General features: G+C 48.3%; 1 long non-coding RNA gene across 11 annotated transcripts; it reads left to right on the top strand.

Annotated features, from left to right (window-relative positions):
- Nucleotides 1–2,384: 2,384 nt before the first annotated feature.
- LOC116998147 lies at nucleotides 2,385–10,429 on the top strand. 11 transcript variants are annotated; one of them, XR_004418322.1, is made up of 12 exons: nucleotides 2,385–2,473; nucleotides 3,854–4,012; nucleotides 4,831–4,948; nucleotides 5,670–5,826; nucleotides 6,637–6,754; nucleotides 7,219–7,577; nucleotides 7,921–8,228; nucleotides 8,306–9,325; nucleotides 9,427–9,468; nucleotides 9,564–9,701; nucleotides 9,815–9,893; nucleotides 9,971–10,429. It is a non-coding gene; the product is annotated as an uncharacterized LOC116998147 (long non-coding RNA). The 11 variants fall into 11 exon arrangements; XR_004418324.1 differs by having other exon boundaries at nucleotides 2,386–2,473; nucleotides 7,435–7,577; XR_004418327.1 differs by lacking the exon at nucleotides 7,219–7,577 and having other exon boundaries at nucleotides 2,387–2,473; nucleotides 7,921–8,019; nucleotides 8,129–8,228.
- Nucleotides 10,430–10,435: the final 6 nt, after the last annotated feature.

The following is a 10,435-nucleotide window of genomic DNA, read 5'->3' as shown; positions in this document are numbered from 1 at the left end:
ACTTTCTGTTCACACAGGGGAACAACCTGGACTTCAGCAAAACATTCAACACCATTTCCCACAGACACCTCCTGGACAAATGGGCAAGACACAGGTTGCATGGTTGGTCTCTGAGACGAGATTTCTCTAAGAAATTGTCAAATAATCTGTACCCAGAGCACTGACCAATGTATTTCACTCAGGCTGGCAGCCTGTCAGAGGTGAGCTCCCCCAGGGGTTGATACTGGGTCCCACATAGCTCAGCAACTTCATAAATTACTTGGGATGGAAAACACTCACCAAGTGTGCTGGCACTAAACTGCTTGGTGAGGAGGACACATGAGAAGGCAGAGGCATCTCACACAGAGACCTAAACAGGCTGGAACACTGGGCTAGCAAGAACTGTGTGAGGTCTAACAAAGTCAGGTGCAAAATTCTGCATGTGGGATGGAATAACACTAGATCCCAGTCCAGATGAAGGTCTGGGAGGAGTCTTGCTGAAAGGGGTGGTGAGAACCATCATTCACTGGAATAACCTCCCCAGGGACAGGCTGAGTCCCCATTGTTGGAGGGTTCAACACGCAGCCAGACACGGTATGGGAAAATGTTTCCAGCTCCCTTTCCCACAAAAGGCTGGAGCAGATGATCTCTCAAGGCCCTTTCCAACCCATGTTTCTCTGTGATTCTTCGATGCTAAAGTCTTGAATCCTTTCCCTGTTTTTTCCAGGAAAATTATGCTGAAGCTTAAAGAGCTCTAAAGCTGAAAGATGGCTACAGGGAGCCAAATGGCCATGGTTCTTTATATTGTGGTTCTTTTCCATAATCCAATATTTCTTAATCTTTTTAACAGCCCTTGCTAGTAGAAATTAAACCATTAAAGACATTTGGCCTTTCTTGCATATCTTCTTTTATCAGTGATAAGTTGTAATTCATGTGTTTTTACTATAAGATACCTTGGGGGTTGATTCTTCAATGTATTGAATTATGGTTTTCTATCTAGAGTAAAGTGGGCAGTAGTGCCACCACTTCCTTTTTATTAAGACTTTTAGACTACAACATTGGAATATCTACTGTTCTTGGAGTTTGGCTTCTATTTATGATAAACATATAAAACAAAGCACACGAGTCACAGCAAATCTGCTCTTTGATTTTACGTATTTGAGAGCAGAAAAATGGATTCACATGAGTAGGTTAAGCCAAAACACAAATAAGTCAGGGCAGCAAGCCAGAAGTTGATGAATTTGTCATCTGGCACAATAGTCCAAAGCTTAAGCACTCCTTCATTTGGAGGGAAAAACCCATTTGTCTTCCTGAAGCTCAGGAGAATCAAATTGAGAATTGTACTCTTAGTGAGGAGTGAGAATACTGTATTATTTGCTTCAGTGATGGAAGGTTGCCCAGAAATCCAATCAGAGAGCTTTTCAGCAGAAGATCCTGAATTAATTCTAAAGAAAACATCTCAGCTTGCCCTCCTGTTTCATTTTTGAACATCCCTATTTGAATTTGAAGGACTTGTAGAAGTTATTCTCTTTGCAGCTGATCCTGAAACAACTATAGTTCATTTTGAAACACAAACACAGTTTTCACATGTCAGAAAGCAGTTTTTACACTTTTTGTAGCTTCATATTAAGTTCACCCAAAAGAAGAAAGATATAGTCCAAAAATGCTCTGAAATGTGTGCTGGTTTATCAGTCCAGAGTGTTCTGAGTTTGCCTTTAATAAATAGTTTCATGTATTTAACAGTTTTTAAAATAAGACAATTTTTTAATGACGTGAGAGCTGCCATACAGTGAGTTCAGTGAAATACCACTTCAAAGGACCTTTTTAATAAGGTTTTCAGGTGGTCTGTGCATGTATATGCAGACACCTGACAATTTCCTAGACAATTTTTCTAGTGCACTCTGCACTCACCTATTTCCATATTACCAAGACAAAATCTAACAGAGCAGTCAAGTGTCAAAAAGTCAAGAAAACAAGGGTCAGCTGTAGAAAATTCCACACTTTCAAAACCACTTGGATAGAGTGCAGCCCCCAGGCCTGGGCAACCCTGAGCCATGCTCTGTTGGTCCTCCTCAGGAGCAGCCTGCACTGGGAGAACTGGGAGAATTGGGAGGGACACGGGGACATTGGAAGGCACACTGGGAGGAAACTGGGGGCGCAGGGAGGAGACCGGGACTCCTGGGAATGATGCTGCCTTTGAGAAGGACACAAAAAAACCTCGGAGTCATTCCAGCGCTGCGGGACACTCCAGAGACCGATGGGGACACGGCCCAGGGCCCCCTGGGGGATGGATTTGCCCCTGAACCACCCGGGGTGCGACACATGGGGCCATGGGGACTCGGACCAGCCCCAGTTGTGGGCAGTGACCAGCAGGAAGGGGCGGGCACTGCTGGGGGCTGGTTCCGGGGAGGGTTCCGCTGCTGTCTCTTTGGTCTGGAGCTGCTGGAGTGAGAGGAATTTACGGTTCGCTCCGCGGGTACCTCGTGGAACGGCGGTGAGAGCACTCACGGGACCCGGGGGAGTAATGGGACGTGGAGCATTGCTTACGGGAGGGGCCGAGGGAGGGAGCGAGGGAGCAGCTGCTGACCGGGGCTTTGCAGTGGGCGCTTGTCCACTTTTCAGTTGTATCCCGAAAAAAGACGGGGGCTGTGAAGACGAACGGAATTTAAATTGAGGGAAGTAACTCCTCTTCCATTATTGTGTGTTTAAACCGGGGCAATGCTGCTTCAGCTGTGATTTTAAGGGGACTGAGAGCCGAGCCGAGCCGAGCCGAGCCGAGCCGAGCCGGGAGGCGGGAGCGGCACCACCCGTCCGAGCCGCTCTGTCCACTCCGGGCGCGGGGCTCGGACACCGGGAGCGGGGCCATGCCCAGCCCGCCCCGTTTGCCGTCCATCTCCCCGACCATCTCCCGGTCCATTTCGCCTCCCCCCTCCCTGTCCCGATCGCTGCCGAGCCCCACTCGCCGTCCATCTCCCGGTCCATCTTCCCGTCCCACTCCCCGTCCATCTTGCCGTCCATCTCCATCTCCCCGTCCATCTTCCGCTCCCCGTCCATCTCCATCTCCCGGTCCATCTTCCCGTCCCACTACCCGTCCATCTTGCCGTCCATCTCCCCCTCCCCGTCCATCTCGCCGTCAATCTCCCGGTCCCGCCGCGCCCGCTGTCCCCTCCCGGGTCTGGCCCCCGCCCGGTGCCACGGAAGGGAAGAGCGGGGATGATGAGCCAGGAGCAGAAGCTGCTTTGGTTTCTGTCAGCTCCAGGCTTGGAGAGCGCTGGGGTTTGAAATCCTCCCGCCCAAATACAGTGAACTTGAACTTCTGGGCACTTTTGGACCCTCTGTGCCACTCCTGTGATCCTTTACCTGCGAGCTGTGGCCTCAGAACCCTGCCCCTACTGCATGGGTTTTTACACGTGCAAGTTAATTTTTTTAGGGAAACCATCACGTCTCATGAAAATCTGTGATACAGTGGCTGATAGTAGAGCTCAGCCTTGCTTGTTTTCTTTAAAACCTGTTCTAAACAGGACTCTGAAACTGGAAAATGCAAAGGGGTGGGAGTTGCTCTCCATTTTTTAAGGAGTGCTGTGGATTTTGGTACGGCAAGTGACACCACCAAAATAAAACTGCAAGAAGTGAGGACTCTGCAGTTCATCCTTTAACGTGTGTGGGTGCAGGAAATGTCAAAGCCCAATTCTGTGTCTCTAACATTAAGTGCATCATCTTGAAGTGCTCGGTGTGGGGTTTTTACGTATGCTTTTATGGTCTAAAGGCTTTTCTTGTGCCCCAAAAGCCACAATGAACCTTCCAGAAACAGGCCTTCATTGCATAGCTGGGATTTCAGATTGCTCATAGATTCTATCCTCCAATCTTCTCTCAGGTTCTTGTTCCAGAGGGGAACTCTGACCCCAGAGCCTTACAGGGTCTGTAGCCTTGATAAATGGGAATGAAATTGGCCCAGTCTGTCAGGAAAGCAAAAACATCCTGGGGTTTGTTTGGCCAAACACGGACCATGAAGATGTCTGTACTTCCAGTGGGGGTGAGTGCTGATCCTTTTGGGACATTTTAGCAGCAATCCATGTTTTAAAAGAACACACAGAGCATCCAATGCAGAATAGTCTTGAGGAAACACACCCAAATAAGAGACTCTGCTTTTTTCCTGTAGTTCTCCCTCCTGTTTTCACCTGGGCTGGAAGGATTGGCAGGGCCTGTATTTATCACATGAAAGCGATGCTCCTAAATTTCTCCAGCAGTTCTGATTACTATTATTACTCAATTTCTGTCAGAAAACGTGCTGATTTTGCCATTCTCACGTTGTTTTCTGGTGATGCCCTGGTTTTGGGGGTTGTGGGGTTGGCTCCCCTACTTTTTCTGCTGTGGAATTTCTTCCCATTATCATGCTAAGCTCGCTCGTTGGGCTGCACTCAGCTCCTAATGTGCAGAGAGAGAGAGAGTGTCTGCGACTGAAAAAGAGACTGAAACTAAGTTACAGTTTTTGTTTTGTCAGTAATTTTTATAGCTGCTGCTGTTTCTGTTTGTTTGGTTAAATATATTAGCAAAGAGCTGTTTCTCCTTCCCCCCATATCTTGGCCTGGGAGTCCCTGATTCCAAATTTATATAATGAGGAGGGAGGGGGTTTACATTCTGCATTACAGGGAGGGATTTTCCTGCCTTTCTCGGCAAATACCTGCCTTTATCAGCTAGGAAGTGCACGGAAGTGAGGCAGGGAAATGACAGGAGGGACCAGCTGTAAATTCAAAGGCAGAAAGAGCAGATGTACCAGCACAAGGCAGGAAAGGGGAAAGGTTTCAGAAAGCATTTCTGTGGTGTAATTAATGATAATTTCTGATTCCCCAGGGAGAAGAACACGACTTCACAGCCACTCAGGCCTGGCAGTCCCTGCAGTGAGAGCTCAGCACACATCGACAGAGGCAAGTCGATCATCTGAAAGAAGAAAAATAAACAGAAGAAAAAGGTAAATTCTTTTACTTCAAAGTTGTTTCAAGTTCCTAAAGCCCAACCAACATTTGCTCTGGATCTTGTGTGGCTGAATCACGAGCACTGGGCAAGGGTCATGCCGTTCATTTAGCTGTAAACCCGGGGTGATTTAGAGGGGACACAAGAAGTGTTTGTGTAGGAACATGCGAGGGGATGTCAAGGGGAGTGAGGTGGCGTTTTTGAGAGGATTGCTGAGGTAACCCAAGGGAGCCCAGCAGACAATTTCTCTGGGAAGTCCGAGGCCCCTGTGGAGCGCAGCCAGGGCTCTCCAGGGGTAGCGGGGAGGGCTCTGAACTCGGGACTCTCTGCGTCCTCCTTCCTTGGCAGCAGCCGGTGAGGAAGGGAGGAGAGGCTCCATGCGGGATGAGACCGGAGAGAGCGAGCAGAGGAGCGGCCTCGGGCTGGAGAGGGGCAGGAGAAAGGCAAAGGGACCTCCCTGGGGTCACCATGGCCTGTGTGGAACAGAATGGACACTTGGATGAGCAGTGGAGGGGAGGAGTGGATCTGAGCTCATCTACAGGGAAATGAGGAGGGGATATTTTGGGGGGAAAAGCTGAGGTGCTGAGGTCACTCACCCTGGCACAAGTTGTGTTTGCACCAAGTGCAAAAACCCACAAGGAACCTTCCAGAAGCAGGCCTTCATTGCATAGCTGGGATTTCAGATTGCTCATAGATTCTATCCTCCAATCTTCTCTCAGGTTCTTGTTCCAGAGAGGCTCTGACCCCAGAGCCATACAGGGTGTGTAGCCTTGATAAATGGGAATGAAATTGGCCCAGTCTGTCAGGAAAGCAAAAACATCCTGGGGTTTGTTTGGCCAAACACGGACCAGGAAGATGTCTGTACTTCCAGTGGGGGTGAGTGCTGATCCTTTTGGGACATTTTAGCAGCAATCCATGTTTTAAAAGAACACACAGAGCATCCAATGCAGAAGAGTCTTGAGGAAACACACCCAAATAAGAGACCCGGTTTTTTCCTGTAGTTCTCCCTCCTGTTTTCACCAGGGCTGGAAGGATGGGCAGGGCCTGTGTTTATCATATGAAAGCGATGCTCCTGCATTTCACTGGAAGTTCTGATTACTATTATTACTCATTTTCTGGCAGAAAACGTGCTGATTTTGCCATTCTCACGTTGTTTTCTGGTGATGGCCGGGTTGTGGGGTTGGTTCTCCTACTTTTTCTGCTGTGGAATTTCTTCCCATTATCATGCTAAGCTCGCTCCTTGGGCTGCACTCAGCTAGTAATGTGCAGAGAGAGAGAGACGGTGTCTGCAACTGAAAAAGAGACAGAAACTAAGTTACTGTTTTTGTTTTGTCAGTAATTTTTATAGCTGCTGCTGTTTCTGTTTGTTTGGTTAAATGTATTAGCAAAGAGCTGTTTTTCCTTCCCCCCATATCTTGGCCTGGGAGTCCCTGATTCCAAATTTATATAATGAGGAGGGAGGGGGTTTACATTCTGCATTGCAGGGAGGGATTTTCCTGCCTTTCTCGGCAAATACCTGCCTTTACCAGCTAGGAAGTGCACAGAAGTGAGGCAGGGAAATGACATGAGGGACCAGCTGTAAATTCAAAGGCAGAAAGAGAAGATGTACCAGCAAAGGGCAGGAAAGGGGAGAGGTTTCAGAAAGCATTTCTGTGGTCTAATTAATGATAATTTCTGATTCCCCAGGGAGAAGAACACCAACTCACAGCCACTCAGGCCTGGCAGTCCCTGCAGTGAGAGCTCAGCACACATCGACAGAGGCAAGTCCAGCATCTGAAAGAAGAAAAATAAACAGCAGAAAAAGGTGATTTCTTTTAATTTAAAGTTATTTCAAGTTCTTAAAGCCCAAGCAACATTTGTTCTGGATTTTGTGTGGGTGAATCACAAACACTGGGCAAGGGTCATGCCGTTCATTTAGTTGTCACTGTCTGGGGTTCTGCCTGCTAAAATTCCAAATAGATCAGGATTTCTCCCAGACACAAAGTGCCACCACTTAGAACCTTGGCTGTTTTTGGAGTGCAAAATGCCTCATTTAAACTACTGTCAGGAAACTGGGCTGGTGACTTTTCTTTTAGAGTAAATTTGGCCACCTTTTGTATCCAGCATCCCGGGCCTTAGACCGGGCTTCCGCCTGCTACAAGTCCAAACGGATCGGGATTTCTCCCGGATCCAACCTGCCAGCACTTAGAATTCTGACTGCCTTTGGAGTGCCAAATACCTCCCCCAAAATGATATCAGGACACTGGAAGGGTGAATTTTCATTCACAGGGAAAGAGGCCACCTTTTGCGTCTAGGGCCCTGTCCTGGTGACTGTGCTCTACCCACTGTAATTTCAAACGGATCAGGATTTATCGCGGCTTCAAGCGGGCTCCATATAAAGTCCTGACTGCCTTTACAGTGCAAAATACCTCTTCTAAACTGCTATTATGCTTCTGGGAGGGGGAGTTTTGGTTCAGAGGGCAAAGCGCCAACGTTCTCGCCCAGGGCCCCGTTCCTGCGACTCGGCTTCCATCTGCTACAACGCCAGACAGATCAGGATTTGTCCCTGACACAAGCTGCTAGCACTTAGAACCCCGGCTGCCTTTGCAGTGCAAAACAGCTCTTCCCTACTGATGTCATAGAACTGGGTGGGTGAGAATTACTTCACAGAGAATTTACTCTTTTTCTTGTTTTTTTTAAAACATAGGTAGCCCTGAAGAGAGGTCTCTGTGACACTTACACCATTCTTCTCGTTCCTATTCTCATCCATCCTAGTTAGTTACACACATAGTAAGTTTTTGCATTCACTAAAGACTAATTAGATCACCTAATAAATTCTCTCTGTTATCTAGCTATGCTGCTGAAACACAAAGTTTTATTTCTGATGCAATTTTTGCCCCTTTTTCTGAACGCGCTTGTTGCAAAAAGGGAAGAATTTGGATTTCCTATAAATTTTTTTGTATCGAAAAATGACTCACCTTTCTCTTGCAGAATTTCCTCATCTCAAATTCAAGTCTGAGGAGCCAAACAGCCACAGTTTATTCTGAGGCCTTTTATACCTCGTGGGATTTGCTCCTCCTTTTCCTGCAAGTGAGGGGTGATCCCAATCAGCGGTATATTAACCGCAGCCTTCGCCAAGGGCCTCCATTTCCTCTCTGGAATCAGCTGGGATAAGGGTTCTCCTCTCATTTCAATGTAGAGGCTGTTTCATCTTGTCTCAGGTCGATTTTGTGATGATGGCATCAGACAGAGTGCAGCTGGAGTGAGTGAGGTGAGCCCCTGGGCATTCCTGGGAGATGGTGAGTAGTGAAATTATCAGGTTTTGGCCTGTTTGCTGCTCAGAGCATGCACTGATGTCTGCTTTTCTTTATTGTAGGTGACTAAGGGACAACAGCTCAGCGATGGCAGGAATTTCCCCGATGGTGAAGCTTTTTTACTGCACACCTGGCATGGATTCTCATACCTGGATCTCTGACAGATAAGTGCTGGGCTCCAACCCACAGAGGGGATGGGAGTGGCATGCTGTGTCTGGAATTGTCAGGAGGGATTTTTGAGGCAGCTTTGGAGCTGGGGATGTCCAAGAAGCAGCCCCTCAGGCCCCATAAGGGGAAGAGTCTCAATTTGATCTCAATACTGATTTGCACAGGGCAGAGCAGTTCCTCTGGGTGTCACGTCACTTGTCCCTTGTGCAGTCTGTGTGTTCTGTGTGTGTTGTATTGCATGTCTCTTGCCTTAGCCCTTTGAGGGGCCTGTCAGAAACCCTGAGGTCATCCATAGCATCTTGTGATCTCTGCATTCCTCAGCCTGGCTCTGGTGCCATCAAACCTTGGTCTCAGGAGCTTGGACAGGCATCTGAATCTCTTCTCTTTTGGAAAGCATCCAGTCTGATCTCTTTTAAGGTCTTTTTCTGAGCTGTGCACCTGAAGGATCCCTTATCTCAGATTGGAACTTGGAAGAATAGAAGATAAGAAGAGGATTCCAAGGCATCCATCTCTGCAGCATCTTCTTGAAGGAAATCATTCTGCTAGCATCTTTTTCCCACCTCGTCAGCTTGCTCTAAGACTTCCCTCAGTCATCTCATTTTGCATTCCCTCAGTCTTCCTGGTCCTTCCTCTTGCTGAGATATTTTTTCCCTCTCTTGTCCTCTCCTCGTTTGTCATGTCCTGTGTCACGGGTGCCTGCATGCATTTGGGTCGGAGCTGCTCTGCCCTGCTGTGTAGTCTGGGCACAGGTGTGCTAGGACCAGTCCTGGGGACTTGCTTTTTGTAATGTGGGGTGGTGTTGGACCCTAGATGAAATCTGGAGGTATAAAGTTATTCTGCAGCACATTTGACTTCTGTCCTACCTTCCTTTCAGATGCAGATGGATCAAATCTGAGGCTGTGGGCCCATCCTAGGTAAGGGTTTTGCTCTGAGCATGTCAGTCACAGTTTGCCTTTGCAGGGGAAGTGTTAATGGTGACTGTGTTACAACACTTTTCTTTGCCTTTTATTTTTAGGAAATGAAGCAGGATATCTATGGTCAAGGCGAAGCAGGCCAGGTGAGCAGTTTCTGGTGGGTTTGAATCAGTTGTTTTTGCTCAGGTCTCAGTCTCTGGTGCAACTCCCAGCATTCATGGTTCTTTTTGTGTTTTAGGCAGTGCCCTTGAACTACCCTGAGATGGCTCTGCCCAGCTGGCCCAGAGACCCAGTTCACTGCTCCTGTGAGCCCTCCAGCAGTATTACAGGACTCTGATGAAGCCTTCACCTTCTCCTATTTGAAGATGCCAGCCAGGTAGGCTTTGGCAAGAGCCAAGCAGTTGAGGTGAGTCTGGGAGTTTGGGAGGAGGAGTTTGGGTCCAGTCAAGTTTCAGCCATGCCACATCACCTTGTCTCTTCTTAAGCCAGGTCTACCCTGCCAGGACAGTCTCAGCCTCTGAGTGCAGCTGAAGTGAGTGAGTGAGGCACTGGACATTCCTGGGAGATGGTGAGTAGTGAAATTATCAGGTTTTGCCCTGTTTGCTGCTCAGAGCATGCACTGATGTCTGCTTTTCTGTATTGTAGCTGACTAAGGGACAACAGCCCAGCGATGGCAGGAATTTCCCCGATGGTGAAGCTTTTTTACTGCACACCTGGCATGGATTCTCATACCTGGATCTGACAGACAAGTGCTGGGCTCCAACCCACAGAGGGGACGGGAGCGGGATGCTGGGTCTGGAATTGTCAGGAGGGATTTTTGAGGCAGCTTTGGAGCTGGGGATGTCCAAGAAGCAGCCCCTCAGGCCCCATAAGGGGAAGAGTCTCAATTTGATCTCAATGCTGATTTGCACAGGGCAGAGCAGTTCCTCTGGGTGTCATGTCACTTGTCTCTTGTGCAGTCTGTGTGTTCTGTGTGTGTTGCCTGTCTCTTGCCTTAGCCCTTTGAGGGGCCTCTCAGAAACCCTGGGCTCATCCATAGCATCTTGTGATCTCTGCATTCCTCAGCCTGGCTCTGGTGCCATCAAACCTTGGTCTCAGGAGCTTGTACAT

The sequence above is a fragment of the Catharus ustulatus genome, chromosome 6, assembly GCF_009819885.2.
Source record: "Catharus ustulatus isolate bCatUst1 chromosome 6, bCatUst1.pri.v2, whole genome shotgun sequence".
Taxonomy (NCBI): domain Eukaryota; kingdom Metazoa; phylum Chordata; class Aves; order Passeriformes; family Turdidae; genus Catharus; species Catharus ustulatus.
Note: the sequence above shows the minus strand (reverse complement) of the source record. Positions and strands in the feature narration are given on the sequence as shown.